This window comes from Sparus aurata, chromosome 11, assembly GCF_900880675.1.
Source record: "Sparus aurata chromosome 11, fSpaAur1.1, whole genome shotgun sequence".
NCBI classification, from domain to species: Eukaryota; Metazoa; Chordata; class Actinopteri; order Spariformes; family Sparidae; genus Sparus; species Sparus aurata.
Window position 1 is genome coordinate 23,817,498 of NC_044197.1, and position 13,119 is coordinate 23,830,616.

A 13,119-nucleotide genomic window follows, 5' to 3' on the forward strand; every position below is an offset into this window, starting at 1 on the left:
TGCAATGAACATTAAATTTCCTGTATATTTATCATCATGGAAAATGCATAAAAGTAGGCAATTATTGATGTATGGTTCATTCACGAGTGTGATTTATAACTAAATCACTTTTAAAAGATACCAGCATGAATGCAGGTCTCATTCTGATCCAATCTCTGAATCAAAGTTCAATCTGTTTTTTTTCACTAACTTAGCTTTCAAAGGCTGGTCAGACTGAACTGTCATTATATTATTAATCCAACCTGTCTGAGATCACCTTGTTTGTTGTGGTTACATTTGTTTCATCTTGTTGTCACCGTTGCTGGAAATCGCACTACATATACAACTTGTAAAAAACAACATTACAGTGTGATTTAGATATTTTGGTGTCTGGTTTATAATAAGGATATGAATATCTATATCATATCTAGTTTTTGTCTCATTAAAAATAAAGTTAAGCTTGTTGCCATTTCGTTTAAAAATATCAGTTTAATATATCATATAATAATATTTATATATAATATTTATCCTGATATAGCAGGATAAAGCAGGTTTTATTATTTTCTAGGTTTTGCCTTATTTAACGCCAAATATAGTGTACTTATCGTATAACTGTCTTTGCTTAATATCTAATAAAGACCACAGTTCTAGCTGTTGTCTAATTTGATACAAATTATGGTTTATTGTGTCTTTATTACTACGTGCACAGTCTAACATAGACCTTATTATCTGTGTTTTTCTTGTTTAATTTGACAAAACGAACAGTGTTGTTTGCAAATGAAACAAAACAACAAAACAGTTAAAACTTTATTAAACCTTTATTACACAGCAGGTGACATTTTTCATGGCGGCTGGTTTATATGTGCCTCCGTCGCCAATAATGAAATTCTTACAGCCAAGGTCTTATCAGAGAAGGAACCACTCTGGTTTTCAGCCTTGCCGATGTGATCGTAAAACCACATATTTGCAATCGGCAATCCGGATCTTGGTCAATACATATGTATTTCCGAAACATAGGTGTTCGTATTCTCCTCCTCCACTCATTAATGCTTTGTTTCGGTGCACGGGATGTCAGGAGTACCAATGGTAGCTTGTCCCCTTTAGAGAGTAAAGCACTGCCTGTTTTCTGTGGCGCAGCGAGAGAGAGCGCACGAGTGTAATGTTTCCGCTGTTGTAGAAGGGTTTCGCCTGTATTGGCGAAGTGTCTGAGCTGGGCATTCAAACCATTAACATTTCTCTCCCGTGGACACTTATCATCGGAACCCCTCGTCATTAATACGTCATTAAACCTGTATGAGGGGAGCGTTCCTTCTCGGGAGAGGAGGTATGAAGATCATAGCCAGTTCGTTTCCATTTACCAGAAGCGTAAACGTGAGACGCCGAGGCTCGTCAAAGCGCAGCCTTAGTTCAAACCCTTGAAAGTAACTGAGGACCGCAACCACCGTTCTGTACGCGAGATCCATCTCTGCTGAAGAAATGGAACAAAATCGCAGTCTTTAAAGGCTAGTAGTCATTACAAGTAGTAATCACATTATGTAATGTAGTCAGTACAAACATGAAAAATGATCACGCCTCTTTCTCGAAAAATCCTGACTGCGTCATTGTGAAAAGAGACCTATAACATTGTGTGTGCCACAGGGTGTGTGTGTGTGTGTGTGTGTGTGTGTGTATGTGTATGTGTATGTGTGTGTGTGTGTGTGTGTGTGTGTGTGCGCGCGCGCGTCTTTGGGTTCGTGTGTAAAAATACTCCTTGTGTGTATCAGCAGCAGCTAGCTTTTACGCACAAACAGCAGAAGACTTCCACGGCTTGATTCTGAGCAAAGATCGCAGCAGAAGTGACTTTAGTGAAAACACAACACAACCTCAGAGCAACACAAGACAGAACACAACACCAGGTCGACCAGTCGTTGGTACAATTAGTGCGTTTGCTTGTTTGGCGCGGTGAGCCTCTGTGCCATCCAGAGCGCACACAGGCTCACACACCGTCATGTGCTGGAGAAGCTTTAGATTTAAATTCAACATGGTAAAGTCTGATACACAACTTTAAATCTTGAAATAAACAACAACTGGCTCCTCGGTCTCGTTCAGTGAAAGCCCTCATGAAGGTATGAAGCGCCGCTGCATGAAAAACGCAAGATGAGAGTCGTACGGCTGCTTCCCCGCACAGAGGAGCGGAAAATGATTCTTCAAAGTCTTATTTCACTGTATCCGAGGAATTAATTACGTAAAGAAAACATGAAAACAAATATAAAACTGTCTGTGAGTATGGTTAAGGTTAAATCGCACTACATTTGTCAAATTACAGGTTATGAAAAATGACAGTAATGTGATTTAGACATTTAGGTGTCTGGTTTATAATGAGGATATAAATATCTATATTATATCTATGTTTTGTCTCGTTAAATATAAAGTTCAGCTTGTTGCTACTTAGTTTAAAAATATCAGAATAAAGCAGGTTTTGTTATTTTCTAATAAAGAACACATTTCTAGGTTTTGCCTAATGTGATACAATTTACAGATTTTCAATATTATTAATGAACTTATCTCATAACTGTCTTTGTTCAATATCTAATAAAGACCACGGTTCTAGTTATTGCCTGATTTGATACAAATAATGGCTTATTGCGTCTTTATTAGATGACCTATACGTGCACAGTCTAATATAGACCTTATTATCTGTAGTTTTTGTCTAATTTGACAAAACGTACAGTTTACTACATCTTATGAGTGTTGTTTGCAAATGAAACAAAACAGCAAAACAGTTCAAACTTTATTAAACCTTTATTACACAGCAGGTGACATTTTTCATGGCGGCTGGTTTAATGTATATGTTCCTCCGTCGCCAGTACGAAAAAATCTAGCATCCAAAGTCTTCTCAGAGAAGGTACCCGTCTGGTTATCAGCCTTGTCGATTTGATCGTAAAACCACATATTTGTAATCAGCGATCTGGATCTTGGTCAATACGTATGTATTTCCGAGTCACTGTAGATATTATTGCACCGGTGCGAGGGGGGGGTTCTCTCTCGGGAGAGGAGGTATGAAGATCACAGCCAGTTGGTTTCCATTTACCAGAAGCGTAAACGTGAGACGCAGATGCTCGTCAAAGCGCAGCCTTAGTTCAAACGGGTTAAGGTGCCGACGCACTGCATCAATAATTGTGAGAACGAAGTCCATCGCTGAGAAACAGAGACTGCACAGTTGCAATAAAAAGGCGCGCTCAGAGTGTAGTCTGTCATATCATAGCTAGAGTGTCATCGTTAATATTCCGAGTACGCGGAGCCGACTGACGGAATTTCTATATCCCGGCGAACACCGCTTCACTTACGGTGCCAACATGTTTATCATCTTTCTTAACTCAACACCATTTGACCAAAGAACAAAGGACATAAAATGACACATTGCCGCAACCATTTGACACACCGTCTTATTTTTTGACTCGGTGCTCAGTGTCTGTAGTCTGGATCAATATGGACCATCATTAATAATCAGTGGCGATTATCTTACTATACACACTCTGAATGTTGTTATTAATGGAGCCGGCACAGGTCTGTTGTGTGTTCACTGTTGTGTTCATCATTAATGTGCGGCAACAAATACACAGAGGCTAGTGACAGTTTTGTGTGTTTGAAATGCTTTACGCACGTTTGTTCCGAACGAATGAAAGAAGACTTTGAACAACGGGCCAGGACATCATGACAGGTTAAAGTCTGGACATGAACTTTAATGAGCAGAGGAGACAGATACAACCGCACACACGTTACAACAGACACATGTTGAATTTGATCAATCAGGCTTAAACATTTCAGTTTCACAAGCATGTGAAATTCAAATGGGTGAAGTTAGAAACGAATCTTTAAAACTTGAAATGAACAACAACTGGCTCTTCGGCCTCATTTAGTGAAAGCTCGCATGAAGGTGTGACACGCTTCCCCGTACGGAGCACGGAGGAGCTGAAAAGGATTCTTCAACGTCTTACATTTCACTGACTGTATCTGAATCAACACACGGCGAATGAATCTCTTTATTAAGAAAAACGAAAAAGAGGATTCAATTACTTTTTCATTTCTTCTTCTTGATTCCCAAGTTCCCGAGCCGGGTTTACGCGCCGAGTCAAACCGAGCTCAGCCAGGCCGGCAGACGTGGTGGAAAAATGGCCCCGGTGTCTCTCTGAAAGGACAGGGTGAATGCTCCGTACTGCGCGACTCTGCACGGTTTCCTGAACCTGTCAAACTGGTCCAACCGCGCGGCGCGGGAGGGGAGGGAGTCGAAGGCGAATTCATAATCGAAAAAATGCTCTATGAAAATGCGGAACATTACGACGTTGAAGCAGAGCCAATGGCTGGATTAGGCGGAAGAATCATCGGGGCACTGCAGCAGGTTTCTCTCCGGGATGTTATCTCTCGGGTTGAAGCACGGCTCTGTTACGAGGAATCTCACGGGTTGGTTGTTACCATGAACTTTGACGGGCACCGGCTTTTTGTGATTTTCATCAGTGCGCTGCTGATGCAGATATTCAGCCCCAACGGAGCAGAGCTGCAGAGTGTGATCACAGCCACAGCAGTCACACAGGCGGACTCTGTCAGGGGCAGTTCTGGGGGACAACAGGGGCCAGTGCCCCTGTAACTCTGAGTCCGGACCCCCCTGTGGCCTGCCCGACAGGGAGTGCATCTTAACCCTCCTATGATGTTGCGTTCAAATCTGACTGAGTTACAACTTCATAAAATCCTAAACATTTTATTTTTTTTCTGATTGCCTCAAGGCCTTATGATATCCTCCACACTAGGCATTTGAACATATAAAATTGATGATCACCACTTTCATTGAATTTTGAGTGGTCTAATCAACTTTGTAACACCTGTGGTGTTCCCGGGCATAGGAAAATAATGGGTAATACTAGATGTTGATTCATTAGATGGAAATCATCCACATCTACAACCACACACACCCAGAGACACACACAACCCCCCCTGGCTGGAGTATGGCTGGAGTATATCGGTCAAACAATGAGGCTACACACAGTGTGGCCTGCAGAGTCCGGGAGGCCTATATTCCGGTCAACTATGTCTTTACAGCAGTTTCATGTACTCTCAAGAATTATCCGATTTGACAACAGAGAAACACGACCTGCCCGCTGGCGAAACGACAAACTGGCTGCCATCAGGAACGTTTGGGACAGGTGGGTGGAGCGTCAATCACTGATGTACAATCCAGGCCCCGAGGTGACAGTCGACGAGCGCCTGGTCCCCTTCAGAGGTCGCTGTCCCTTCAAGCAGTACATGCCAAGCAAACCAGGCAAGTACGGAATCAAGATCTGGGCAGCATGTGATGCCAGAAGCAGCTATGCCTGGAATATGCAGGTATACACAGGGAAACCTATTGATGGAAGGCCAGAAAAAAAACCAAGGCATGCGTGTTGTGCTGGACATGAGAGACATATGCACTTGGTCAGGAGCTGCTGAAACGAAAGCTCACGCATGGTGGGAACCGTGAGAAAGAACAAGCCTGAGCTTCCTCCTGCGCTGGTGTCGACCAGAGGGAGAGAGGCCCTTTCATCAAAATGTGCTTTCACTGACACACAGTCTTGTGCAATGCCTTCATTTGTTTCTTCCTTTGGTTTTTATTTGGTGTGATATTTCTGATTAAAAAAAAATAAAATCTTGAATACATACATGCAGTTTCTGTGTAAGTGTGTGAAAATTGATTGTGAAATTGACTGCGATGCAAGGGGGCACCTGCTAACATCTTGCCTCGGGCACCAAATTGATCAGGGCCGGCACTGAACAGCAGGTACTTTACGCACGAGCCACAGACAGGTTTCCACGGCTTGATTCTGAGCAAAGATCGCACCAGAACTGACTTTAATGAAATAACAACACAACCTCAAAGCAACACAAGACAGAACACAACACCAGGTCGGCCAGTCGTTTGTACAATTAGTGCGTTTGCTTGTTGGGCGCGGTGAGAGCCTCTGTGCCATCCAGAGCGCACACAGGCTCACACACCGTCATGTGCTGGAGAAGCTTTAGGAGGAGAGTTTCCTCTGTCACTGCAGCTTTTGACTCTGTGCTCAGTGTCTGTAGTCTGGATCAATATGGACCATCACTAATAATCCGTGGCGATTATTTTACTATACACACTCTGAATGTAATTAGTAATGGAGCCGGCACGAGTCTGTTGTGTGCTCACTGTTGTGTTCATCATTAATGTGCGGCAACAAATACACAGAGGCTAGTGTCAGTTTGGTGTGTTTGAAATGTTTTACGCACATTTGTTCTGAGCAAATGAAAGAAAACTTTGAACAACGGGCCAGGACATCATGACAGGTTACAGTTTGGACATGAGCTTTAATGGGCAGAGGAGACAGATATATAAATGTAAACAATCACATGTCTGCAACAACTAAATTAGATTAGTTTTTTGGTGTGTTTGTTTGTTCTGTGTTGATTTGTGTTATGTTTTTGATTGTGTGTATGGTCTTGTATTATGTGTTATCATTCTGTGACAGCACAAAGCTGTGGTCAAATGTTGCTCTCCTGACGAGTGTTTGTTTTGCTGTCTCAAAATGAAAATGAAAAAGAAAGTTACCAAAAAGAGCATATTCCTAATTTGATACGAATTATGGTTGATCACATCTTTATTAGATTATGTATAACGTGTACATGCACAGTCTAATATAGACCATGTTATCCATAGTTTTTGTCTAATTTGACAAAAAGTACCGCTTATTACATCTTATTAGTGTGCTCTAAATTAAAGTGTCAGCGAGGAAAACAACCCGCGATGAGCTTGTAAAATACAACAAACTGTAACAGTTAAAGCCAGTGGTACCCACATACCCAGCCTGAACCTCCAAAATAATGCAGTGTGTTGGTGTGGCCCTTTTTATATGAGAGCCTTTTCCTCTCTGATCCTCTACCATCGTTTTATTTGATACATGTTAGGGGCTTACAACCCTATCCCCAAACAATAACAGCAACGAGTTGAGAAAAGTCAAAGATTTATGTACCAGAACATTTGTCTTCTTTCCTCTCCCATTAATCATCTCAAGACCCCTGAGATGTATTTTGTGCCCCTCTGACCAGTGGATCCTTTACCACCGACTGGATATAGGGTTATTAAAAACAGAACCAACCAATACCGGCTGTAAGAATATAATTCTGTTTACACATTGATGAATCAGTATTAATAATATAATAATATGACACACACACACATTTTTGGGGCAACAGAACAAGTCAAACTTTATTAAAAGTTTATTAGCCAGCAGGTGACATTTGGCTGGTTTAACGTATATGTGCCTCGTCGCCAGTACGAAAACACTCCAGCAGCCAAGTTCTTCTCAGAGAAGGTACCCGTCTGGTTTTCAGCCTTGTCGATTTGATCGTAAAACCACATATTTGTAAGCGGCAAAAAAAATTTCAGGCCTTAATAACACAACATGTAGATTAACTTAAAATTAGTAAACAAAGTACTTATAGAAAGCTAACTACTTAGCTGTGTGTCCTGTGTAGCTGTGAGTGATATGCAACTGCCATTTCTTTTGTGTCAGCAAATTATTGTCAACATATGTTTATTCACATTATTATAATACTGAGGTTTGGAAGACATGCAATTCAGCTGCAATTCTTAAAAAGCAATAAAACCCTGGTTTATCATAAGGCTATTTATTGGAGGGCAAGTGCAAACGAGAAATACAGGCTACACATCAAAAAATGTGATAAAAACAATAAATGACTACTGTGACTGTTAGTAGGAACAACAATGTTTACAACTACAAAGCCACAGTAAACTCAATATCTGGAAGAGGTCTGAGATTTGTGGCAAGATTAACAGCCACACAGACAGCTGCCAGATTAGATTATTAACTCTCATTAACAACCAGTTAGCTTAACAAGCACAAATGGACACTCTTCTGTAATATGACTAATATTTAAGCACGTTGAATAAGTGGAAGGAGTCTTGTTAGCCTCCTCAAGAAAGTTATGTTCATGGATTTATAATTCACAAAGCGTCAAGTCGCTCCACCGTCACGTCTCATCGACGTGCATAGTGGAGTTCTCTCTCTCTCTCTCTCTCTCTCTCTCTCTCTCTCTCTCTCTCTCTCTCTCTCTCTCTCTCTCTCTCTCTCTCTGTCTTCAAAATAAGAGCTTTACATTGCAACCCATTGGTGTTTAGAACTGGGTTCTTAGGGGGGGGCTTTTAATTTGGAATTAGCGACAGTTCGTAGAGAGAGAGAGCAGAGCCGCAGCGAACAGAGAAGCGACTTTACATGCTCAACACACTCACAACACCATATTAAGAGGAAATGCGTACGGTGGATAACCGTGGCATTTTTATACTGCCGTTTTTTTGACATCCCTTTGCAATACAGGAATGTATGTATTCATAAAAAAAAAATCACACAAAAAGGGCACTTTATAATACGAGGCAAAAAGGGCAGGGGCTCAAGCACCCCTTGGGCCTTATGTGTGCACGTGCCTGGTCTCGGGAGAGGAGGTATGAAGATCACAGACAGTTAGTTTCCATTTACCAGAACGTCTTAAATTTCACTGACTGTATCCGAATCAACACACGGTGAATGACTCTCTTTATTAAGAAATACGAAAAAGAGGAATCAACAAACAAACACACAAATGTAAAACTATCTACGAGTATGGTTATGGTTAAATCGCACCACATTTGTCAAATTACTGGCTGTAAGAAAAACATTACAGTGTGATTAATATTTTTACGTGTCTCGTTCATAATTAGGATATAAATATCTGTATCACATCGAGTTTTTGTCTTATTAAATATATAGTTCAGCTTGTTGTTACTTAGTTTAAAAGATCAGGATATCAGGATTAAAGCAGGTTTTATTATTTTCTAATAAAGAACACATTTTTAGGTTTTGCCTAATTTGATACAAATTATATTATATTACATTATGTTATGTTAAAAATGTTATTAGTGAACTCATCTTATAACTGTCTTTGTTTACTATCTAATAAAGACCACATTTCTAGTTGTTGTTTAATTGGACACAAATTAGGGTTTATTGCGTCTTTATTAGATGACCTATAACGGTGTATGTGCACAGTCTAACATAGACCTTATTATCTGTAGTTTTTGTCTAATTTGACAAAACGTACAGTTTATTACATCTTATAAGTGTTGTTTGCAAATGAAACAAAACAGCAAAACAGTTCAAACTTTATTAAACCTTTATTACACAGCAGGTGACATTTTCATGGCGGCTGGTTTAATGTATATGTGCCTCAGTCGCCAGTAAGATCATTCTTGCAGCCAAGGTCTTGTCAGAGAAGGAACCACGCTGCTTTACCGGACTTATGGATTTGGTTGTAAAACCACAGATTCGTAGTCGGTAATCTGGATCTCGGTCAAGACGGTACACAAACGTTCCCTGCAGTGTACAGCTGCTCCCGGACGGCCGTCGGACGGTCGGTTTACATAGTGGTTCGTATTCTCTTCCTCCTCTCGCGTATGCTTTGAACGAGAAACGCCGGGACATCATTTTCTTGGAGGTTTCGGCGCACGGGATTGTCAGGAGTTACAATGATAGCGTGTCTCCTTTAGAAAGAAAAACCACTGCCTGTGTCGGTGTGGCGAAGCGAGATAGAGCGCACGAGTTTAGTGTTTCCGCGACAGTACCAGGGTTTCACTCTGCGGTCCGTACATGTGGTCTGTGCGCTGCGTTGACGAAGTTAGGGACGTCGACGTCCTCCGAGAATAGCGTACTTTTGTAGGAAGGTCTTCGCATGCATTTGCGAGGTGTAGATTCTGGATTCAAGCCATTACCAAGACCGCCCTGTGGACACTGACCGTCAGATACCATACGTGCACGTAACGCTATGGAGGAACGTCCCCGTTTACCGTAACGCTGCTGCGTAATGATGCTTTTCGTGGATAACGCGGAGGTTTGCATGCCGCCGACGTGGATATTTTCAGATAAGCTTCAGAGATATCAGAGCTCGTAGAACGTCACGGGATATTTTATTGTACCGGTGCGAGGGGAGGGTTCTCTCGCGGGAGAGGAGGTATGGAGATCACAGCCAGCTCGTTTCCATTTACCAGAAGCGTAAACCTGAGACGCAGAAACTCGTCAAAGCGCAGCCTCAGTTCAAACGGGGGAAAGTACCGAAGCACTGCAACAATAGCACTGAGTGTGAGTCCCATCTCTGCCGAAGAAAGTGAAAACATTGGCAGGCTTTATAGGCTGCAGTGTGATTTGATTGGTTGAGACTGATCAGGTGCTCTTTTGCTGCGCTTGTGTGTGTGTGTGTGTGTGCGCGCGCGCGCGCGTGTAAAAATACCTTTGTGTGGACCAGCAGCAGCTACTTTTTTCGCACGCGCAAAGATGGCACCAGAACTGACTTTAGTAAAAAACACAACACAACCTTTAGAGCAACACAAGACAGACCACAACACTCGACCAGTCGTTGGTACAATTCGTGCGTTTGCTTGTTGGGCGCGGTGAGAGCCTCTGTGCCATCCAGAGCGCACACAGGCTCACACACCGTCATGTGCACCGCTTAAGGATGTACGGAGCACCCAACCCTGCAACTGCGCCTCCCTCCCCGGTGAGACACCGGAATTCCTAATCGTAGAATTTAGCACGAAAGTCACAGCGCAGACGGTCAGAACACAAGCGATGACTTGTCTCTTCTTTAATATCATCACCTTTCCTGCACTGTGTTACTTCTAAAACGCTGCATAAATGAGAGCAGCGCTTCTTCACTCTCCTGTGACTCTCACAAGTACAAACACCTTTGTGTGTATCGACAGTAGCTACTTTTACGCAAGAGCCGCAGAAGACTTCCACGGCACGATTCTGGGCAAAAATGGCACCAGAACTGACTTTAGTGAAAAACACAACACATCCTTAAGGCAACACAAGACAGAACACAGCACTAGGTCGATCAGTCGTTTGTACAATTAGTGTGTTTGCTTGTTGGGCGCGGTGAGAGCCTCTGTGCCATCCAGAGCGCACACAGGCTCACACATCGTCATGTGCACCGCTGCAACACGGTACGAAAAAAGCACGATAAGAGTCTTATACTACTTCCCCGTCCTGAGCACGGAGGAGCGGAAAAGGATTCTTCAAAGTCTGACATTGCACTGACTGTATCCGAATCAACACACGGTGAATGAATCTCTTTATTAAGAAATACGAAAAAGAGGAATCAACTTCGTTAAAAAACAAAACAAAACAAACACACAAATGTAAAACTGTCTACGAGTATGGTTATGGTTAAATCGCACCACATTTGTCAAATTACTGGCTGTAAGAAAAACATGACAGTGTGATTAATATTTTTACGTGTCTCGTTCATAATTAGAATATAAATATCTGTATCACATCGAGTTTTTGTCTCATTAAATATATAGTTCAGCTTGTTGTTACTTAGTTTAAAAGATCAGGATATCAGGATTAAAGCAGGTTTTATTATTTTCTAATAAAGAACACATTTTTAGGTTTTGCCTAATTTGATACAAATTATGTTATATTACATTATGTTATGTTAAAAATGTTATTAGTGAACTCATCTTATAACTGTCTTTGTTTACTATCTAATAAAGACCACATTTCTAGTTGTTGTTTAATTGGACACAAATTAGGGTTTATTGCGTCTTTATTAGATGACCTATAACGGTGTATGTGCACAGTCTAACATAGACCTTATTATCTGTAGTTTTTGTCTAATTTGACAAAACGTACAGTTTATTACATCTTATAAGTGTTGTTTGCAAATGAAACAAAACAGCAAAACAGTTCAAACTTTATTAAACCTTTATTACACAGCAGGTGACATTTTCATGGCGGCTGGTTTAATGTATATGTGCCTCAGTCGCCAGTAAGATCATTCTTGCTGCCAAGGTCTTGTCAGAGAAGGAACCACGCTGCTTTACCGGACTTATGGATTTGGTTGTAAAAACACAGATTCGTGGTCGGTAATCTGGATCTCGGTCAAGCCGGTACACAAACGTTCCCTGCAGTGTACAGCTGCTCCCGGACGGCCGTCGGACGGTCGGTTTACATAGTGGTTCGTATTCTCTTCCTCCTCTCGCATATGCTTTGAACGAGAAACGCCGGCACATCATTTTCTTGGAGGTTTCGGCGCACGGGATTGTCAGGAGTTACAATGATAGCGTGTCTCCTTTAGAAAGTAAAGCACTGCCTGAGTCGGTGTGGCGAAGCGAGATAGAGCGCACGAGTTTAGTGTTTCCGCGACAGTACCAGGGTTTCACTCTGCGGTCCGTACATGTGGTCTGTGCGCTGCGTTGACGAAGTAAGGGACGTCGACGTCCTCCGAGAATAGCGTACTTTTGTAGGAAGGTCTTCGCATGCATTTGCGAGGTGTAGATTCTGGATTCAAGCCATTACCAAGACCGCCCTGTGGACACTGACCGTCAGATACCATACGTGCGCGTAACGCTATGGAGGAACGTCCCCGTTTACCGTAACGCTGCTGCGTAATGATGCTTTTCGTGGATAACGCGGAGGCTTGTATGCCGCCGACGTGGATATTTTCAGATAAGCTTCAGAGATATCAGAGCTCTTAGAACGTCACGGGATATTTTATTGTACCGGTGCGAGGGGAGGGTTCTCTCGCGGGAGAGGAGGTATGGAGATCACAGCCAGCTCGTTTCCATTTACCAGAAGCGTAAACCTGAGACGCAGAAACTCGTCAAAGCGCAGCCTCAGTTCAAACGGGGGAAAGTACCGAAGCACTGCAACAATAGCACTGAGTGTGAGTCCCATCTCTGCCGAAGAAAGTGAAAACATTGGCAGGCTTTATAGGCTGCAGTGTGATTTGATTGGTTGAGACTGATCAGGTGCTCTTTTGCTGCGCTTGTGTGTGTGTGTGTGTGTGTGTGTGTGTGTGTGTGTGCGCGCGCGCGCGTGTGTAAAAATACCTTTGTGTGGACCAGCAGCAGCTACTTTTTCCGCACGCGCAAAGATGGCACCAGAACTGACTTTAGTAAAAAACACAACACAACCTTTAGAGCAACACAAGACAGACCACAACACTCGACCAGTCGTTGGTACAATTCGTGCGTTTGCTTGTTGGGCGCGGTGAGAGCCTCTGTGCCATCCAGAGCGCACACAGGCTCACACACCGTCATGTGCACCGCTT